The 17,668-nt window shown below is 47.0% G+C and overlaps 1 protein-coding gene across 2 annotated transcripts in view; it reads left to right on the forward strand.

Annotated features, from left to right (window-relative positions):
- Positions 1 to 1,889: 1,889 nt before the first annotated feature.
- Positions 1,890 to 17,668, forward strand: part of LOC137615253 (uncharacterized) — a 138,235-nt gene continuing 122,456 nt past the window's right edge. Inside the window, exon 1 of one of the 2 annotated variants that reach the window (XM_068344974.1) lies at positions 1,890 to 1,973. The gene's annotated coding sequence lies outside the window, so the exon portion shown is untranslated. The remainder of the gene's footprint in view (positions 1,974 to 17,668) is intronic. The other variant, XM_068344975.1, reaches the window with a different exon arrangement.

Below are 17,668 nucleotides of genomic sequence, written 5' to 3' on the forward strand. Positions count from 1 at the left end.
ACAGTGCAAATACACCCATAAATGACCTTGACCTTTACATTTGAATGTGACCTTGACATTTGATGGTGACCTTAGCCTTTAAGCATATAAAAGATATCAGAAATGAATTCCTTGAGTCAAACTTATATAGAAAAAGGGGTATTACACATGATTCTAGGACACTTGGTAAAAAAGTTACGTTCTAGTTATGTGCTTTAGCTATAAGTAGCACTAATTATGCTGATTTGCTCATAAGAATTTCCCCCAAAGTTGACACAGTGCCAACAAAGCTGAAAAAATTACCAAAATTTACATATGCATACATTTCACTTAAAAAACCTTGCAACTTGAACATTTCCAGGTTGACATTTCTGCAACTTATAGACTAATAAGCCTAAGGGCTCCGACAAGGGAAAAAAGGCGCAGTGAGGAAATAAAACAAGGAAAAGAATAAACCACAGGAGAAGAATAAAAAATCAAAATAAAATATTGCTAGAATAGTAATAACATTAAATTAGATCTTTCACATAATATTATAGACTACAAAAACTAAAAAAAAAAAAAGGAGGAAGAGAAACAAGATAGAAGAGCATGCCGAGTGTACCCCTATCAAGAGAACTCCAATCCAAGACTGTATATGGTGAATGTACAGCATATGCATAAAAGTAGAGCAATTCCTTACTCGAACAGGGAAATTCGTGTAGGCCTATAGACCTACATGTTAGCAAAAACCTTCTAATCGAAAAATGGCCTTTGACTGATAATTCTTAAAAAGAATGAGTTACTAAATTTTGCCATTTAATATCTGTGAATCATTTCCGAGTTACTAAATTTATGCAGTTTAATATATTCCATGTAATTTTTCGGTAAAAAGGTGAGGGGGCTATAGTCCCCAGCAACCCCCCTACTCCTACACCCATGCTTAGGTATATTACTTGACTGTAATTTGTCTCCCGGTGCTCAAATAAATAATGTAGTAAGAATTTCTGGATATCACCGAAGAAGCATTGCTTTTGTAAAGAAATATCTGGATGAATATTCTGTCAAGAAACTTGTGATTAACCGTGCTATTACATAAGTGACTGCTATAACGCTATCCATTACAATCTACCAAAAAATGTAACTAATGCAATCACAATACACAATAAACAGAGGAGTGAGACTGATAAAATCTCTCTCTCTCTCTCTCTCTCTCTCTCTCTCTCTCTCTCTCTCTCTCTCTCTCTCTCTCTCTCTCTCTCTCTCTCATAGCAATTCTATTCTATAATTTTGACTGCATAAAATGTGTTTTCATTATAATATAAGTGAATATTTTTAGTATAGAATTATTGCAAAAACAGATTGGTTATTGTCAAAAAGAAATATAACTATATAGCCTGAATGTATGTGATAGTATATAAAACAAAATAAAGCATGAGTGTTTATATTTAATCCATGGTAATCCAAAAGAGTACGATAGTAGGATCATGAAAACAGCCTATAAAATAAGATGCTGGGTCACAGCTGATTTGAATTAAGGCCCGGGCCTTTCAAGTTCATTCCAAAATGATGAGAAAATGAAGAGTAACTCCTGTTAGGGTCATCACATCGAAGGTGAAAAACGCGTATTATTGTAGAGAGTAGCTTAATCAATGAGCTTTTATACTAACATGAGAATTTACTTAGCAATACAGCGTCAACGAGACAGTGTTTGCAAAACATGGTGAAATATATGGAATGAAAGTTTACTTTTCAGGGTTCCTAATGTTATATCGTCCCACATAAAGAGCTGCGAAATCAGTTTACGTATAAAAATTTGCCATAATAAATCACATAGGCTATGTGTTTTTTTTTTTTTTTAATTCTTTTTATAGAATGTTCGTTGATATTATAAGTCACAAAATTGTCATAAAAAGAAAGAAGAAGAAGAATCTGAGCTGGACCTGCTTAGGTAAATTGTCAACAAACACTCCGGATGACAGGAGGTATTCCATCTCGTATAATCAATTACTTCAGTAAGCGTGAATTCTTTGGCTTTTTTCTATCAATTTCAACAGTGATATTCTGTGTGACTTATTTTTATAAACTAACCTTCAAGAATTTTCGTTTACAACGAACCTAATTAGTTTATGATATGGTAAGCTGGTTTTCACATGCAGGTCAAGTCTAGAGATTTACATGCTAACCCGACACTAGCTTAGGGTTAAAATACCTTTCCATGGGTAGTAAGCTTATAGTTGCTCTGATTGGATGGCTATTGATGTGATTAAGATGAATTTGGGATTCGTCCCCATTGGACATGCGTGGTAAACCCACTATAGTAGCTAGTGTCTACAATAATTAGAGGTGTCTCTATGAATCACGAGGAAAAACCCTGGGGTAGCTTGTAGTACGATGAACACAACAAATAACGGTATTATTGTACTGTATTACAGGGCAATGCAACCTAGGAAAAAACTACTTTTTGTTATAAAAAAATTACGCTCTCTTGGAAAATGACACTAGTTCCCGTCGCAAATGAATAGAACCTGTAATACAGTAAAACTATACCCAAATAACTATTCTGAAATGTAGAATGATATGATAAACGGTTGGTAGAAAATAAGATTTTGGTTTAGTATAATTTGGGGTGTATTGAACGTTTTTGATAATGGATTTTGGCAAAAATCCATAGTTTTTGAGGTATGGTTATAGTTTTGCGGTCAGGTATCGTCATCAATAGCTTTCAAAACACTGGAATTTATAGTGTACCAATCTAATTGCGTATTTAAATGAACTTTATTAAACTTTTTTTTGCTTTCCAACAGCAATCATAAAACCTTACATTTAAATAAAAATGAGTTACTGCTATTAAAACCCAGTAATAAGTAAGGAAACACGATCAAAACTGGAGCTTTTGTTTCAGCGCTTCCACACGTAAAGAAAACGTGAATTTTCAATTCCGTTTTCTATGAGTTGGTTGTAGCTAGAGTCTTAGCAGCGTTCGTCGCAGCACAGTACCACAAAAACCTCTACGTAATTGAGTGTATTTATCTGTATGTTTGTACGTTGAAGTATCTAATTTCACTGCTCCTCTGTTCTGGCAAGCAGACCATGTTTCCCTACGCTCGTTAGCCCCGTGGGTTAGTATTTTGGTGTTAATTTAATTACCTAATTAATCATATAGTTCCAACTAGTTTTTGCTCAGCCTTAGCTCTGTATGATCACGGTTTAACAAAATTGTCATTATTAACATCATAAATAAAACAAGCGGTGTAATTAAATTGTCAATTCCTAAATACCGAAAATAAATAACCAAGAGGTTTAGAATATAAAATGTTGGGCCTTTATTCTGTTCGAACAAGTAACTTAGTACGAAAGCACCATCTATCACTCCGTGTTTTTCTAAAGCGTTTGGTGAATGGAGTCTTTTGCAGTATGCCTTAATAACTGATCAAAATGGGAATTTTTTTATTAAAATCTGTAACTTCATTAATAGAGTCTTCCGCCAGTAGAGTTCTACTTCGTGGCTGGATCTCTGGTTAGGATCCATAGGAATCATGGTACGGACAGAGGATTTTTCCAAAGAAAGTACCAGGAAGGCGATGGAAACCTTCCTCCACATGAGTACCCGCACCATCGAGTTTCTGGCTCACCTAGTGGTGAACTTGTGAGCTCACACCATCCTCAAGTGCAGGGACTTGGTATCCAAGAGTTTCCATCACCATGTCCCTAACATTGAGATCGCAAGGCTCCGGAACTCCTCTTTGGAGGGTTCCTCTCTGTTCGAGCTTAGGGACTTCGAGCAAGCTGCAGAGAGATGGAGGAAGTCCCACCAGGGCTCCTTCCTCCATAGGGCCTTGACATCCCAGCCCTACAGACCACAAGTTCCTCTGCAGACCAACCAACCTAAGACCTCGACAAGTAAATCAGCAGTGAAGGAAGAGGTGTATAAGAAGCCCTCTCCGACCAAGGACAGGAAAGGCACTAAGTCCTCCCGTGGAAGGAGACAGCCTAGAGGTAGCGGCTACATATGCTAGGACAGGCAATCCCCCTGCTTGTCCAACAGTGGGGGGATGCCTACAAAACTGCTGGAACAGGTGGTTGCAGCTCGGGGCCGAACCCTGGACAGTCTCCGTGAGTCATTCAGGGTATCACGTCTCATTCATTTCATCTCTCCCTCCACTGATCAAGGATCTAGTGACGATAAACTTTGCGTTGAAATCAGCAAAGAGGTTGGCCCTTTGGGCTCAAGTCCAGACCATATTGGAGAAGGGCTCTTCCGTGGTGGTCCTCGACAACTCCTCAGGCTTCTTCAGTCGAATCTTTCTTGTGAAAAAGGTGTCTGGAGACCAGTCATCAACCTCTTAGTGCTGAACAAGTTTGTCAAACAGACTTTATTCAGCATATAGACGGTAGACACGGTGAGACAAACGGTAAGACCACAGGACTTCATGTGCACACTGGACCTAAAGGATGCATTCTTCCAGATCCCTATCCATTTGTCTTCAAGAAAGTATCTAAGAGTTAACAGGAAATACCAGTTGTTCCGTAACTGGAATACAAACCTACGCTATTTATTAGGGGTATTACTTTCGGTGAAGCTGAATGGACAAGCCATTAAAATTTTGTGAGGGTTAACTACCCATTCTGCTAGTTAGCTGGGGTAGGGGGGTAGCTTGCTACCGCTCCCACTCACACGCCTGTGATTTAGCTCACTTTGCTTTTGGCTCGAATAGTGAATGGTCGCTGGCGTTCTTCATCCTCAACAAGTTAAGTGAACCCTCGTTTATCGCGGTAGATAGGTTCCAGACCCGACCGCGATAGGTGAAAATCCGCGAAGTAGTGACACCATATTTACCTATTTATTTAACATGTATATTCAGACTTTTAAAACCTTCCCTTGTACGTAGTACTGTTAACAAACTACCCTTTAATGTACAGAACACTTAATGCATGTACTACAGTACCCTAAACTAAAACAGGCTCAAATATTAAAGGCGATTTTATATCATGCGTTTCCTAAACACGCCAAAAAGCACTATAAAAAATGGCAACCAATGTTTTGTTTACGTTTATCTCTGATCATAATGAAGAAACAAACGCATTTACACATCTGTGTATAGTTTAGTTTTTGCATCGATTATATTGATTATTCACTACAGTATGTTGATTTTGTTATTACCTACCAATGTTTTACTTAATTTTTCTTAGGACTTCCAAATGAAATGTTTTTCTTTATGACGCCGCCCGAAACGACGGCGTCATAAAGTACGCTCAGTAAACAAACGAAGGCATTTAACGCGCATGATGAAAGTGATAAATAATGATATTACAGTAAAAGCTTTTAGAAAATATGTTATTACAAATTTGTTCCATAACCGAAATACAAACCACGCTATTTACACAGGGTTTACCTTTTAGCGCAGCTGAAATGGCAAGCCATTAGAATTTAACGAGGGTGTATTACCCCCGCGCTAGTTAGCGGGGGGGGGTAGGGGAGTGGTAGCTAGCTACCCCTCCCCTCCCTCACACACACAGATGAATGCTCATTTTCACTTTTGGCTCGGACTGTGACAGACGTCTCTGTCTTGGTCCTCTCTTGGCAGCCATTGTTTGTTTTGTCTTTACTTAATCGCTTACTTTTCATTTACTCAATATATATGTAAACATGTTTTCATGTTTGTATACATATTTGAGTATAGAAATCAGTAAGTTTCCTTTTCAGATTTGTGTGTGTAGTGTACTTATCTACGTGGTGTCCTCGGCAGTTGGCCGCCACGGCGTTATGGGTGGCGATCGAGTTTGACTTATGTCTTTCTCTCTCTCTCTCTCTGTTGAGGTCGTTCACCCTTTTACTACGTGTTACTACGCCCTTGTAGCTTCCTTTCCGTGTGGGGGGGTTGCTACGCCGTACGTTTGTCTCAATTAGTTTATGAATCTAATTGTATTTGTTGATTTTTCAGCTTTGTAGAACGATTCCTTTCGGGGTTTTCGTTCTTTCTTTAGTGTTCATTCTTTTTTTTAAATTACATAATTACATAGTTACATAATTATAATTGTTATAATTCTGTTTTGGTTACAGCTCTCCTTCCGTGAGTGTAAGTGGTTGTGAGGGCACGTGCCTGTTGTGTAATTCTTGTTTCCTTTCCCTCGGGATTCCTCTTCGGAGCCTTCCCGGGGGATTGAATGTGTACTAATGTTTTTTTGTTTTATTTTTTTACAGTTACCGATCTAATTCGTTTCTGTAATATGGCAACGGTGTGAGCTGTCTTGTTGAGTCCTGGGGATTCGGCTGTTGCTGCCTCCCCCCTTGTGTTTTCTTCAGGGGCGTGTCTCCTTCTACTGGAAGTACTCCCGTGACGACGGACAGCTCTCCAGTTCATTTTAGAACTCTCAGGAGGCTTGCCTCCTTGGGCAGGTAACTTTCCTTCCGAGGGAAGTTTTTCCTGTCCAGGCTTGAGTTTTTCCCCTTATGGAGGGTTCTCCTCTTGCCTTTTTTTCGTGCGACTATGCTTTTGGTGCTGAGCGGTCACACCTGCAGTTTCGCTCAAGGGGCTGGGCAACTGCAGGAGCTCCTCTTCGGAGGATTGCTCCTTTTAGGTCACTGCTGACCAGTCTCTTCTACGAAGTGTTTCTCTTTCGTTCGCGAGAGAGTACACTCTTAGAGACTCCTCTTTGGAGGTTTCTTCTGTTGCTGTTGCTGTTGGCCTCCCTCGCCGTAAGGCCCACCGTCCGCCTCGTCGTAAGGGCCTCTCTTCTCCCTATAAGGGTGCTTGAGGCGCCTTTTTGAATCTCCGTTTGCAGCCTACAACTCCTTTTTCTCGATCTTCCGCCTCGGTGCAAATGGACAGCAGTCTGATCTCGTCTTCCGACGGGCAACGGTCTTCCCGACGGACAACGGTCTTCCCGACGGACAGCAGTCTTCCGACGGACATCAGTCTCCCGGCGGACAACGATCCCTTCGGGGCAAAGGGTTGCCTCCCACGGGGGTTCTTCCCTTGCGTGTCAGGGTTTCCCTGCGCGCCCTTCTGCTGTGTTCTCTCCTGCTCCTGCTCAGTGTTAGCGCACAGGCGCTCTTCTGCTCATCAGCGCTCTCCTGTTCGTCAGCGCTTTCATGATGATCATCCCTGCTGTTCCTGTTGGTTCCTGTTACGCGCCCTGTGCGCCCACGTTCGCCCTCGCAATCTAGAACTTCGGTTCAGGTCGGGGTCAAGGACTCTTCTTCTATACGCAGGCTTCCACGCGTAGCCTTCTGCTCGTCAGCGATCATCAGCTCGCCAGCGATCACCTGTCTCTCGGCGATCTCCGGATCGCCCGCGTGTGTTACAGCCGGCACGCCAACGTTCTCCAACTCTTCTGAAGGAACATGGTTCGCCAGCTACTAGCTCACCTGCGCATGCTGATCGCCATTGCGCGACCCTCAACTGCGGATGCTGATCGCCATCGCGCGACCCTCAACTGCGGATGCTGATCGCCATCGCGCGACCCTCAACTGCGGATGCTGACCGCCATCGCGCGACCCTCAACTGCGGATGCTGATCGCCATCGCGCGACCCTCAACTGCGGATGCTGACCGCCATCGCGCGACCGCACACCTGCGGATGCTGATCGCCATCGCGCGACCCTCAACTGCGGATGCTGATCGCCATCGCGCGACCGCACACCTGCGGATGCTGATCGCCATCGCGCGACCCTCAACTGCGGATGCTGATCGCCATCGCGCGACCCTCAACTGCGGATGCTGATCGCCATCGCGTGACCGCACACCTGCGGATGCTGATCGCCATCGCGCGACCCTGCGCATGCTGATAGCCATCGCGCGATCGCCCACCTGCAGAGGCTGCTCGCCATCGCGCGACCGCCCATCTGCGCATGCTGATCACCATCGCGCGATCGCCCTCCTGCACATGCTGCTCGCGATCGCTCACCTTCGCATATTGCTCGCCAACGCACGATCGCTCACCTGCGCATGCTGCTCGACCATCGCGTCGGCATAACATAACGCGCCATCGCCAACCTGCGCGTTAGCGCTCACCAGCTCACCACCGATCGCTTGTTGATCCATATCCCCAGCGGTCTTCCTCGCCCACGCGGCAGCGCGTTTCCTCGCTAACGCTTGCGTTCGCCGCCTCGGACTCGCGCTCATCCACCTGCCCACCCTAACGACCGCTCGCCTGCGCGCCCGCGTGACCGTTCGCCCGCGCGCCCGCGCGACCATTCGCCTGCACGACCACGTGCCTGCACGTCTACGCTCATGCGCGTCCGCGCCCATGCTCTCCAATGTTCGCCCACGCGCAAACCAACGGTTTTCCATCGCGCGGACGGATGGCGTTCCGTCGTGCGAACCTACAGTGTTTCTTCGCACAAACGTCGGCTTATTTCTTGCAGTATCCATTGCTCGTCTATGGGTTATCGCTCGCCGACCACCAGCTCTCGCCCTTCTTACCACGCTCGTCCTCCTTCTGCGCTCTTTCGCTCACCTTCGTTTGCGTTACCGCGCATGGGCGCTTCCACGTTCGCTCACGCGAAAATCTTTGAATTACCGTCGCGCGAGCTCCAGGGCGATTGCGACCACGATTCCCAATGGGGTTTTCGCAGCATGGCCAGCCTGGTGAGTTCTTCTGGAGCGTATTTCCAGAACACGGCCTCACCCCGTAAACGTAGAGCATGTCACTTGCAAGAATAGGAGAAACTTAAGGGAGATCTGAGCAACACTCTTCTTTCCTGAACCTGGGTTAGCCCTTCCCCGTCATTCCCTGGAAGGATTTTTGGCGGGGGAGCTTTCCGTTCGAGATTTCTCCATCGGACAAGGGGTGACTGCTTACCCCTTCCTCTGGGAGCTTACCAGGTTCTTTCCCTCCTCGGTTACGGCCCGAGGTTTGGTTCAAGGAAGCTACAGGAAGAGCATGGGTACTTTCCTCCTCTCGAGCTCAGGCACCTTGGCCTTTCGTCATTAAGTATCTAACTTGCGGACAAGCTTGATGTTGTACCATCTGGACGAGCTGACTGAGGGCTTCCTTCGGGTGTCTCATCTGTGGAGGTCAACGACCGCAGACACCCTTCCATCCTTGAGAAGAGTTTGTTTGTGCCCAAGGACAGAGACTTAGACAGCGGCTGTGCGGAGGAAATCGACTTCCGTTTTCACTCCTCCAAGGCGCTTTCTTCCAGACTCTGCAGGGCTCCAGCGCCCTTTTCTTTCAACCACGTCGGCCTAAGTTATCGGCTACGAAAACTGGGACAAGGTGTCCAATTGCAGTTTCCTCCTGTCAGGAACAGATGGCACGGGAGACTCCCCCGGGGGGGCATAGTCCTAAAAGGAGTTCACGAACTCTAGGATTGCAGGTTTTTCTCCGGGAGGATGCTTAAGGTTACTCATCCGAATGACAGCTTCCCGATGCCCATTCCCGCACAATCTCTGTGATCAGCCAAGGATATTGCGCCTGCCGTCTCTGTCAGCGAATTCAGTGTCTCTGAACCTCTATGCCATAGCGTCAGCAGAGTTGCCCGGTGGGGCAGAATGATCCATACCTTAGGCGAAGGTCTTCCTTAGGATCATCGACGGCTTCACCCCCGGCCTCCTCGGTCGATCCTTTCTTGTAAGAAAGGATCTGAGAGGGGATGTCCTTAGTCGACCTCTCAGCCCTGATCAAGTTTGTCAAACAAACTTCGGCCAGCGTAGACCAGCAGAATCGATCAGACTGGTAACGAGGCGACAGGACTCCTTAAACCCTGGATCGGAAGGACGGGTACTTTCAGTTTCCATTCCATCCATCTTCCAGGGTGCTCGTCGAATTCATCCTAGACTGCAAGTATTCCTGCTTATGATGCAGTGTGGCTATCCCGCCATGGCATAGCAGGTTTGTTTCCCCAGAGAACTCTCCCTGCCTTCCTCTTGGCCGCTCAGGTGCAGGCTTCCGCCTCCTCTGCTGTTTGGAGGGCTGGTCAACTCCGGTAGGCTCGGGTTCGACCTTCTTCAGCGCCAGGACAAGCTTCCGGATGCTTACCATGAGTGTGGGCTCATGGTATTTTGCTTGGAGCCTTCTCTTCCTCTGCCTCAACATCTGGAGTATCTGGCCATGATATTGAGTCAACGGCCTTACCACGTTGGAAACCCCGCTTCTCGTCCGTCCAGCGAGGTTAAGCAACGTCGGTACTTGGATGGGTGACCACCTGGGGACGCCAGATTCTGTTACCACATCCTCCGAGCCTTCCTTTTGGTTGACTGTGGCAAGACTGAGGAGAGTCGCAGTACCTGTTCTCAGTCAAGCAGAGCTTTCAGCCCTACCTTGGAACGTTTCCTAGTTCTCCTTTCCTCATTGACCCGTCGATAGTCCGAACGGTCGCCTCAGGATAAGTTCCATGTGGGGCAATCCAAGTTCCGGTGGCTTCAGGCAATGTTTAACCGGACTTCCTGGCCCCTATGGGACCAGCGGAACTATTAGACCTGCAATGGGTGTTGACCTATGGAGCCTCTTGATGGTAGTGGATATTCTCGTCCTTTCCCCACATTCTTGATGCTGTTCTCGGACTCGTCAAAGGAAAGGGGGGGGGGGGGGGGCATGTTCCAGTCCAGGCCTATGGTCAAGACCTGAAGGATACCTCTCCATCATTCAGGCAGGCTTAGGAGCCTTAGTCTGGTCCCTCTACAGATCCTACAGCCCCTGCCGAGTCGCCCCGTGTGCGTCGACTTCATGATTCTGGCGTATTCTAACCAGCAGGGGACGCATTTTCACACCTTCACATCTTGCAGTAGAGATACCGGGATGATTGAGATTCTCTCAATACCACCATCGGCTCTCTCATTCCAGGCAGGGGAATGTTCTCTCAGACTATCCGAGCAGAGCCTCGTAGAGAGAGTGTACCTGGGGGTCTTTGACCTTGGGTAACCAGCAAGTACTGGTCTGGGGGACCTGATCGCGACAGCTTGGAACCTCAAGCTTCCGCTATTCTTCCCCCCAGTCTCAGACCCCGAGACTCTGGCAAGATGCATTCCGGTGATGGTGGGACAACTTCGACGCCTGCGTCTTCCCTCCCTTTTGTCTGTGGACAATGGGTCTCAACAAGACCAGGTTGTCTGTCAACCTTTCAATGGGAGAGCTCCACTGGGACTTTGCGCAGAACGGTTTCTGGACCCTCTGCTTCCCCTGACGGAACTCCCGGGAGAGCTTCTCCCACGGCGCAGACTACTCAAGCAACCACACTGCGACATCTCTCCCAAACCGGGGCGTCGCTTCGGCTTCATGCCTGGAGACACTACGCTTCCTCCTCAAGAAGAGACAACCCGCTACAGTCGCGGTACGGAGGTCGCGTCATCTGCGATAGTCATCCACAGGGGTCTCCCAGGCAAAGTGAAGAGTCTAAGGTGGTTGGTGCCGTGGGAGATATACCTCTTCCCTTGAGGCCTCTTCTCCAGCAATAACGGTCTTATTGCCTTTCGGCGGGAGGAAACTCCTTTCCGCTCTCGGCAATGAAGCCTGTCGCTCAGCCTTTCCCTGACCTTCAGGCTTAAAGGAATAACTTTTTCCTGCCCGCTGGATCTATCCTCGCTCATGCGAAGCTACGATCGTCCCTGCCCTAGTCGGAGGAAGACCTCCAACTTGGAGCATGGCTCGGACTTTTAGTCCTTTAAGAGATCTTCTCAAGACCCTTTACGACAGGCCTCGGATTGTATTCCGCCTTGAGTCTCCTGCTCACTCTGGCTACGGCCAGTGTGTAAGCAATCTTCTTGGTCTCTTACGACTCCCCCCTTTCTAAGGAAGAGGGGAAGGCAACATTCAGGCTCGCTCCTGAGTTGTTGGCTAGACTCAGAATCTGGGGGTCCCGGCCCTTCGGTCCGATTCATTCAAGATTTCGAGTCTCCATTCTGTATCTGATGTCCCAAGACCTTCTCTTTCTTGCCAGTAAAGGAATCGAGAGGTTAGCGCTGGGAACAGCTGCAGTTTTTCCTCAGTTGCAGCCGATTTGGGAGCACAAGGAGGACATGGGGGAGAGTCACCAGTATACCTCTTCAGCCCGGACTCAAGGACATTCATCTCGACCTGTCTCCAGACCCTCCCCCGTCACGTCGCCCTACAGCACGATGTTGGATACATCGCAACGTCCCTCGCCTTCGAGTAATACTACTCTGTGACGCAGGTGCTACAAGCTGGAGTCTGGAAGCGTCTAATGACCTTCGCAGCCCGCTTCCTGCAGGGCGTGACCCACAGGAGTCTCGATACGTTTTCTATCGCTCTGTGGTGGCTACACAACAGCTGGTCTAACCTCAGGCTCCTTTTTGGACAGGTAGCAGAAGGTTGAGGGCATTGTTATCAGGTTTTAGTCTGCATGAACGAAAGAAGTATGTCTGGCCCTTACTTCTTTCTTCATCATCCCCTCTACGGGGAAGCAGCATCCTGGTCTCTGCATAGCTGACCTCGAACCTCTGCAGGTAAACCATGCTTCCTTGTGTTCCGAGTATTGAGTCAATACTGTCGCGTCCCCTATACCCTGACGAGGTGGTGTTGGGAACGTCCTAACCCAGAGTTCCTTCTGGAACTCCAGGTCAACTGCCTAGGACGGGTCACACTTCTTCCTTCACACACAAGCTTACGTAGGCCACATGGTTCCTTGCGGAGCAAGGAACTTGTGAGGTGCAGGGACTCCTTTTATCGAGTGCTACTCACTCGGATTCTGAGTCCCCGGGTAAAACCAAAGCCAGTATGGCTGGGGACTTTCCACCCTACCTAAGGGGTAAGTCACCCTGTGTAAATAGCGTGGTTTGTATTTCGGTTACGGAACAAATGACAAATTCGAAGATAATTTGTATTTTTCCTAAACATACAAACCTTAGCTATTTACACACATTTGCCCGCCAGCCCTGTCCCCCAAGACAAGTCCTACCTCTAAGTGAAAGTGAGCATTCATCTGTGTGTGAGGGAGGGGAGGGGTAGCTAGCTACCACTCCCCTACCCCCCCGCTAACTAGCGCGGGGGCAATACACCCTCGTTAAATTCTAATGGCTCGCCATTTCAGCTGCGCTAAAAGGTAAACCCTGTGTAAATAGCTAAGGTTTGTATGGTTAGGAAAAATACAAATTATCTTCGAATTTGTCATATTTATCGTATCTATATAAAATCATACATACGTAGCAAAGCAGGAAAACAATTTAAGAGAGAGAGAGAGAGAGAGAGAGAGAGAGAGAGAGAGAGAGAGAGAGAGAGAGAGAGTTGTTTTATGTACGTAAGTGTAAATTTTAAACAAAAAAAAATAGCCCCATTTCATATAAAATAGGCTATTACAAATATTTTACTTTATCATATTACAGTAGTCTGTATAATACTGTAAAGTTTAGTACAGTATGTTGTTGTTATAGTCGTGGCGATGAAATTCTCACGAAACAAAAACACGGCATTCCATTACAACAGCTGATTCATTCTCTCTCTCTCTCTCTCTCTCTCTCTCTCTCTCTCTCTCTCTCTCTCTCTCTCTCTCTCTCTCCCTCTCTCTCTCTCTTCGTGTTACAGTATACAATACTTACATATAGATGAAGAAACTAAAATTAGTTTTCTTAGTGTCAATTAAATACGAAACAAAAAAATTATGCCGAGTTTACATCCATTTCAATCGTTGCTAAAAATACGGCATCCGATTTCATCAGCAAACCACTATTTTTTGGGAAACATCATTTTATTCTAGAAAATTGCTACTCTTTAAATAGTTAATTGCACATTAAGAAAGCGTGTACTTTTGTTTTTAAATTTCGGGTGTGTTTTAAAGATCGAGTATTGTTGACTTCTTTTTGTTTTACTTTTGGCTGTGATTAGATCAGCTGACGTCTAGCTGCCGCTCTTGAGAGTGTACGAATACACTAACAAAGTATCGTTTATACCATTTCTTAACTTATTCAAACCGTCTACAGTATACAGTTGATATTACATAAGCACCAATGTGTTATAACCTATCAAATTTTTTTGTTTGTTACATTTAAAACAACACACACACACACTCTCTCTCTCTCTCTCTCTCTCTCTCTCTCTCTCTCTCTCTCTCTCTCTCTCTCTCTCTCTCTCTCTCTCTGTGGGCTACTTTTCACTACCTCCCATTCCTTACCTCTCTCTATCTCTCTAACAAATGATATCTTTGTTGCTCCTCAAAGTTTCATTTATATTGAAAATCAATCATGATTCAATTTTCCTTACTTTCTCCAATCTCGCACCATCGGTCACATCGCGGTATTTTCGAAATTTCCGGAAAATCCGCAATTTTTGTATATACATGCGTTATGAAAAAAATCCGCGAAGTGGTGAATCCGCGATGGTCGAACCGCGAAGTAGCGAGGGCTCACTGTATATTTTGGACTGCCATTAATGCTTTTTGTTTGTGCTTTCTCTCTAGTAGTGTGTGTTTGTGTTAACTTCTGCCGACCATGCGTACCTGCCCTGGACCTAAAGGCCGGCCCTGTGGTATCTTCATGTTGGCTGTGGACACCGATCGTCACACCCTTTGTCCTGCCTGCAGAGGTTAACGGTGTGATAGTGAAAATAAATGTAGTGATTGTCGGGAGTGGTCTGCCTCCCAGTGGGAAAGGTTTGGGTGCCGGCAAAAGAGGAAGTCAAAGTGGGATGTTTCTCCTTTGAAGGTTTCTTCAAAAGGAAAAAAACCAAGGCTTCTTCTTCTGCTTCCCGACCTTTCTCCGAAGCTCCTGCTCATTCGGTCTCTTCCGAGAAACCGTCGAGTAGTAGTGTAGGCCCTTAAATTGATGGTCAACCCTGATCCTCGGGAGATGGTGTTGCTTCCCCTAGCGAAGCGGCCCCATCATTCCCCTGGGTCAGGCCTTGACTCTTTCTCCTTTAATTCAGGTGGGGTCATCCTTAGGGCTTCCGGGTCCTCCATCTAAGGCCTCCTTGATGCAGTTCATCATCCATGGTGGTAGTGTGCAGCCTTCGTTGACTCCTGCCTCACCTCAGTCGAGGGAGCCTCACGAGGTACGGATTTCCTCCCTTCTACCTTCTGAGGAAGGTTCTCCTCGCACAGAAAGTTCTCCACCACCGACAGAAGTCAGAAAAGGACAACTCCATCCAGCCTTCAATGCTGGAGTCCTATCTCCTTCCATGGAAAGAATCGATGGACTCTAAGACTCTGCCAAAGTCCTCTTCGAGACCCTCCAGGCCTGCAGGAACCACCAGTCGCTCAAGGATGTTCACTACCCATCCCAGGAGGAGCACTCTGGGATGGAAGAAGGAGACTTCACTGCCAGTCTCACTTCAGAGGGGGTGCAGAACGAGTCAGAGTATGCCTTCTGGCAAGTCCTGACTCTCATTGGGGTACTTAATGTGTTTACTGACCTAAAGATACCCATCTGAGAGCTCTACCGCCAAGCTCTTCCCACCTCTTCGCGTCCAGCAGAGGAGATATTTTGAGGTCTTGGACGAGCCTCGTCCAGCTTTTCCACTCCACCACTGTCTGGAAGAGCTCACTAAGGAAGTCTCTATTGAGAGGCTCTCCAGCCGTCAGGTGTCTTTCTCGGCAGCTGAGATCCTCAACCAGGAAAAGGTCACAAAGTATGCCATGCAGGCTACTTTGTGACTTGATCTTTGGTTGGGGACCCTGGGAATCCTGGTGCGAACCGAGGATTTTTCCAAGGAACGTATCAGGGAAGCTATGGAAACTTTCCTTCTCTCAGGCACTTGCACCATCGAGTTTCTCACCCATCAAGTCTCGAACTTATGGGCGGGCACCATTCTGAAACGTCGAGATGTGGTGTCCTAGAGATTCTATCAGTAGGTCCTGAATGCCGAAATCGCTAAGCTGAGGGACTCCTCTCTAGAAGGATCCTCTCTTTTCGAGCCAAAGAATGTGGATCTAGCTGCTGAGAGATGGAGAAAGTCTCACCAGGACTCCCTCCTCCGTAGGACTTTGATATCCAAGCCCTATAAACTATCAGCTCCTCAGCAGTCCTGTCCAGCTAAGGCCTTGATGAACAAAAAAGCAGCAAAGCCAACAAGTGTCTAAAAAGCTCTTTCTGACCAAGTACTGTACAGGAAAGGCACAAAGTCTTCCAGGAGAGGAAAATTTCCTAGAGGGAGCGGCCGAGCCCGCAAACGCTAGGATAGTCTCTCCCCTCGCTTGTCCACCAGTGGGGGGGATGTCTACAAAGTTGCTGGGACAGGTGGAAGCAACTTGGGGCCGAACTCTGCATAGTCTCCGGGGTTCATTTAGGTTATTATGTCCCATTCACAACATCTCTCCCTCCCCTGATCAGGAATCCAGTGTCAATAGACTCCTTTGTGATGGGATCAGCAAAGGCACTAGCCCTCTGGGCAGAAGTCCAGACCCTGTTGAAGAAGGGCGCTTTCCAGGAGGTTCTCGTCGGGTCTCTAGTCTTCTTCAGTCGACTCTTTCTTGTGAAAAGGTGTCTGGAGGCCGGAGACCAGTCATCGACCTCACAGCTCTAAACAAGCTTGTCAAGCAAACTCCATTCAGCATGGAGACAGCAGACACGGTCAGACAAGCAGTAAGACCACAGCACTTCATGTGCATACTGGACCTAAAGGATGCCTACTTCCAGATCCAAATTCATCCATCTTCAAGGAAGTACTTAAGATTCAGCTTAGACAACAGGAAATACCAGTTCAAGGTGCTGTGCTTCGGTCTTTCCACAGCACTTCAAGTCTTCACCAGAGTGTTCGCTCAGGTATCATCTTGGGCACACAGGATTGGCATCCGTCTCCTCCGTTATCTGGAGGACTGACTAATCCTAGCGGACTCGGTGTCCACCCTTCTTCAACACCGAGACAAACTTCTGAGGTTTTGCCAAGATCTGAGAATCATGGTAAACCTCGAGAAGTTCTCCCTGCTTCCTACGCAGAGACTGGTATACCTAGGCATGATAATAGACACCAATCTCCACAAAGCCTTCCATCAGACAACTGGATAGGGAGGCTGAGAAAGGTTGTAAGACCGTTTCTCAGCCGAGGAGAACTTCCAGCACAGACGTGGCTACATCTTTTCGGGCACCTTTCATCTCTGGCCCGTCTAGTTCCCAACGGTTGCCTCAGGATTCGATTTCTCCAGTGGCGACTCAAGTCTTGGTGGAATCAGGCCTTTGTCTCCCGGAACATCCTGATCCCCATGGGATCAGCGGAACAGATGAACCTCAAATGGTGGGTGTCAGATGAGAATCTATGCAAGGGAGTGGATCTTCTCGTCCTCCCCCCAGATTTGACTGTTCTCAGACGCTTCAAAATAGGGGTGGGTGGCCCATGTGCTGCACCTCACGACTTTAGGCCTCTGGTCAGGGTCAGAAGAATATCTCCACATAAATATCCTAGAGATTAAGGCCATCTTTCTGGCCCGAGATTAAGGCCATCTTTCTGGCCCTTCAACAGTTCCACCAGTTCCTGGCGGACCACTCAGTGATGGTGATGAGCGACAACATCGCAGTAGTGGTTTACATCAACAAACAAGGAGGCACCTTTTCGCAGCCCCTATCCCATCTAGCAGTAGAGATACTGAGATGGGCCGAGATTCACTCGATACCACTATCAGCACGCTTCATTCCAGCCAAAAGAAATGTGCTCGCCGACACCCTGAGTAGAATATCTCAGATAGTGAGTACCGAGTGGTCTTTGAATCATTTAGCAGCCAACAAAATCCTGACTTAGTGGGGTTCTCGGACTGTAGATCTCTTCACAGCGGCCCTGAACTTCTGGCTCCCGTTATACTTCTCCCCAGTCCCAGACCTCAAGGC

The sequence above is a fragment of the Palaemon carinicauda genome, chromosome 21, assembly GCF_036898095.1.
Source record: "Palaemon carinicauda isolate YSFRI2023 chromosome 21, ASM3689809v2, whole genome shotgun sequence".
Lineage (NCBI taxonomy): Eukaryota > Metazoa > Arthropoda > Malacostraca > Decapoda > Palaemonidae > Palaemon > Palaemon carinicauda.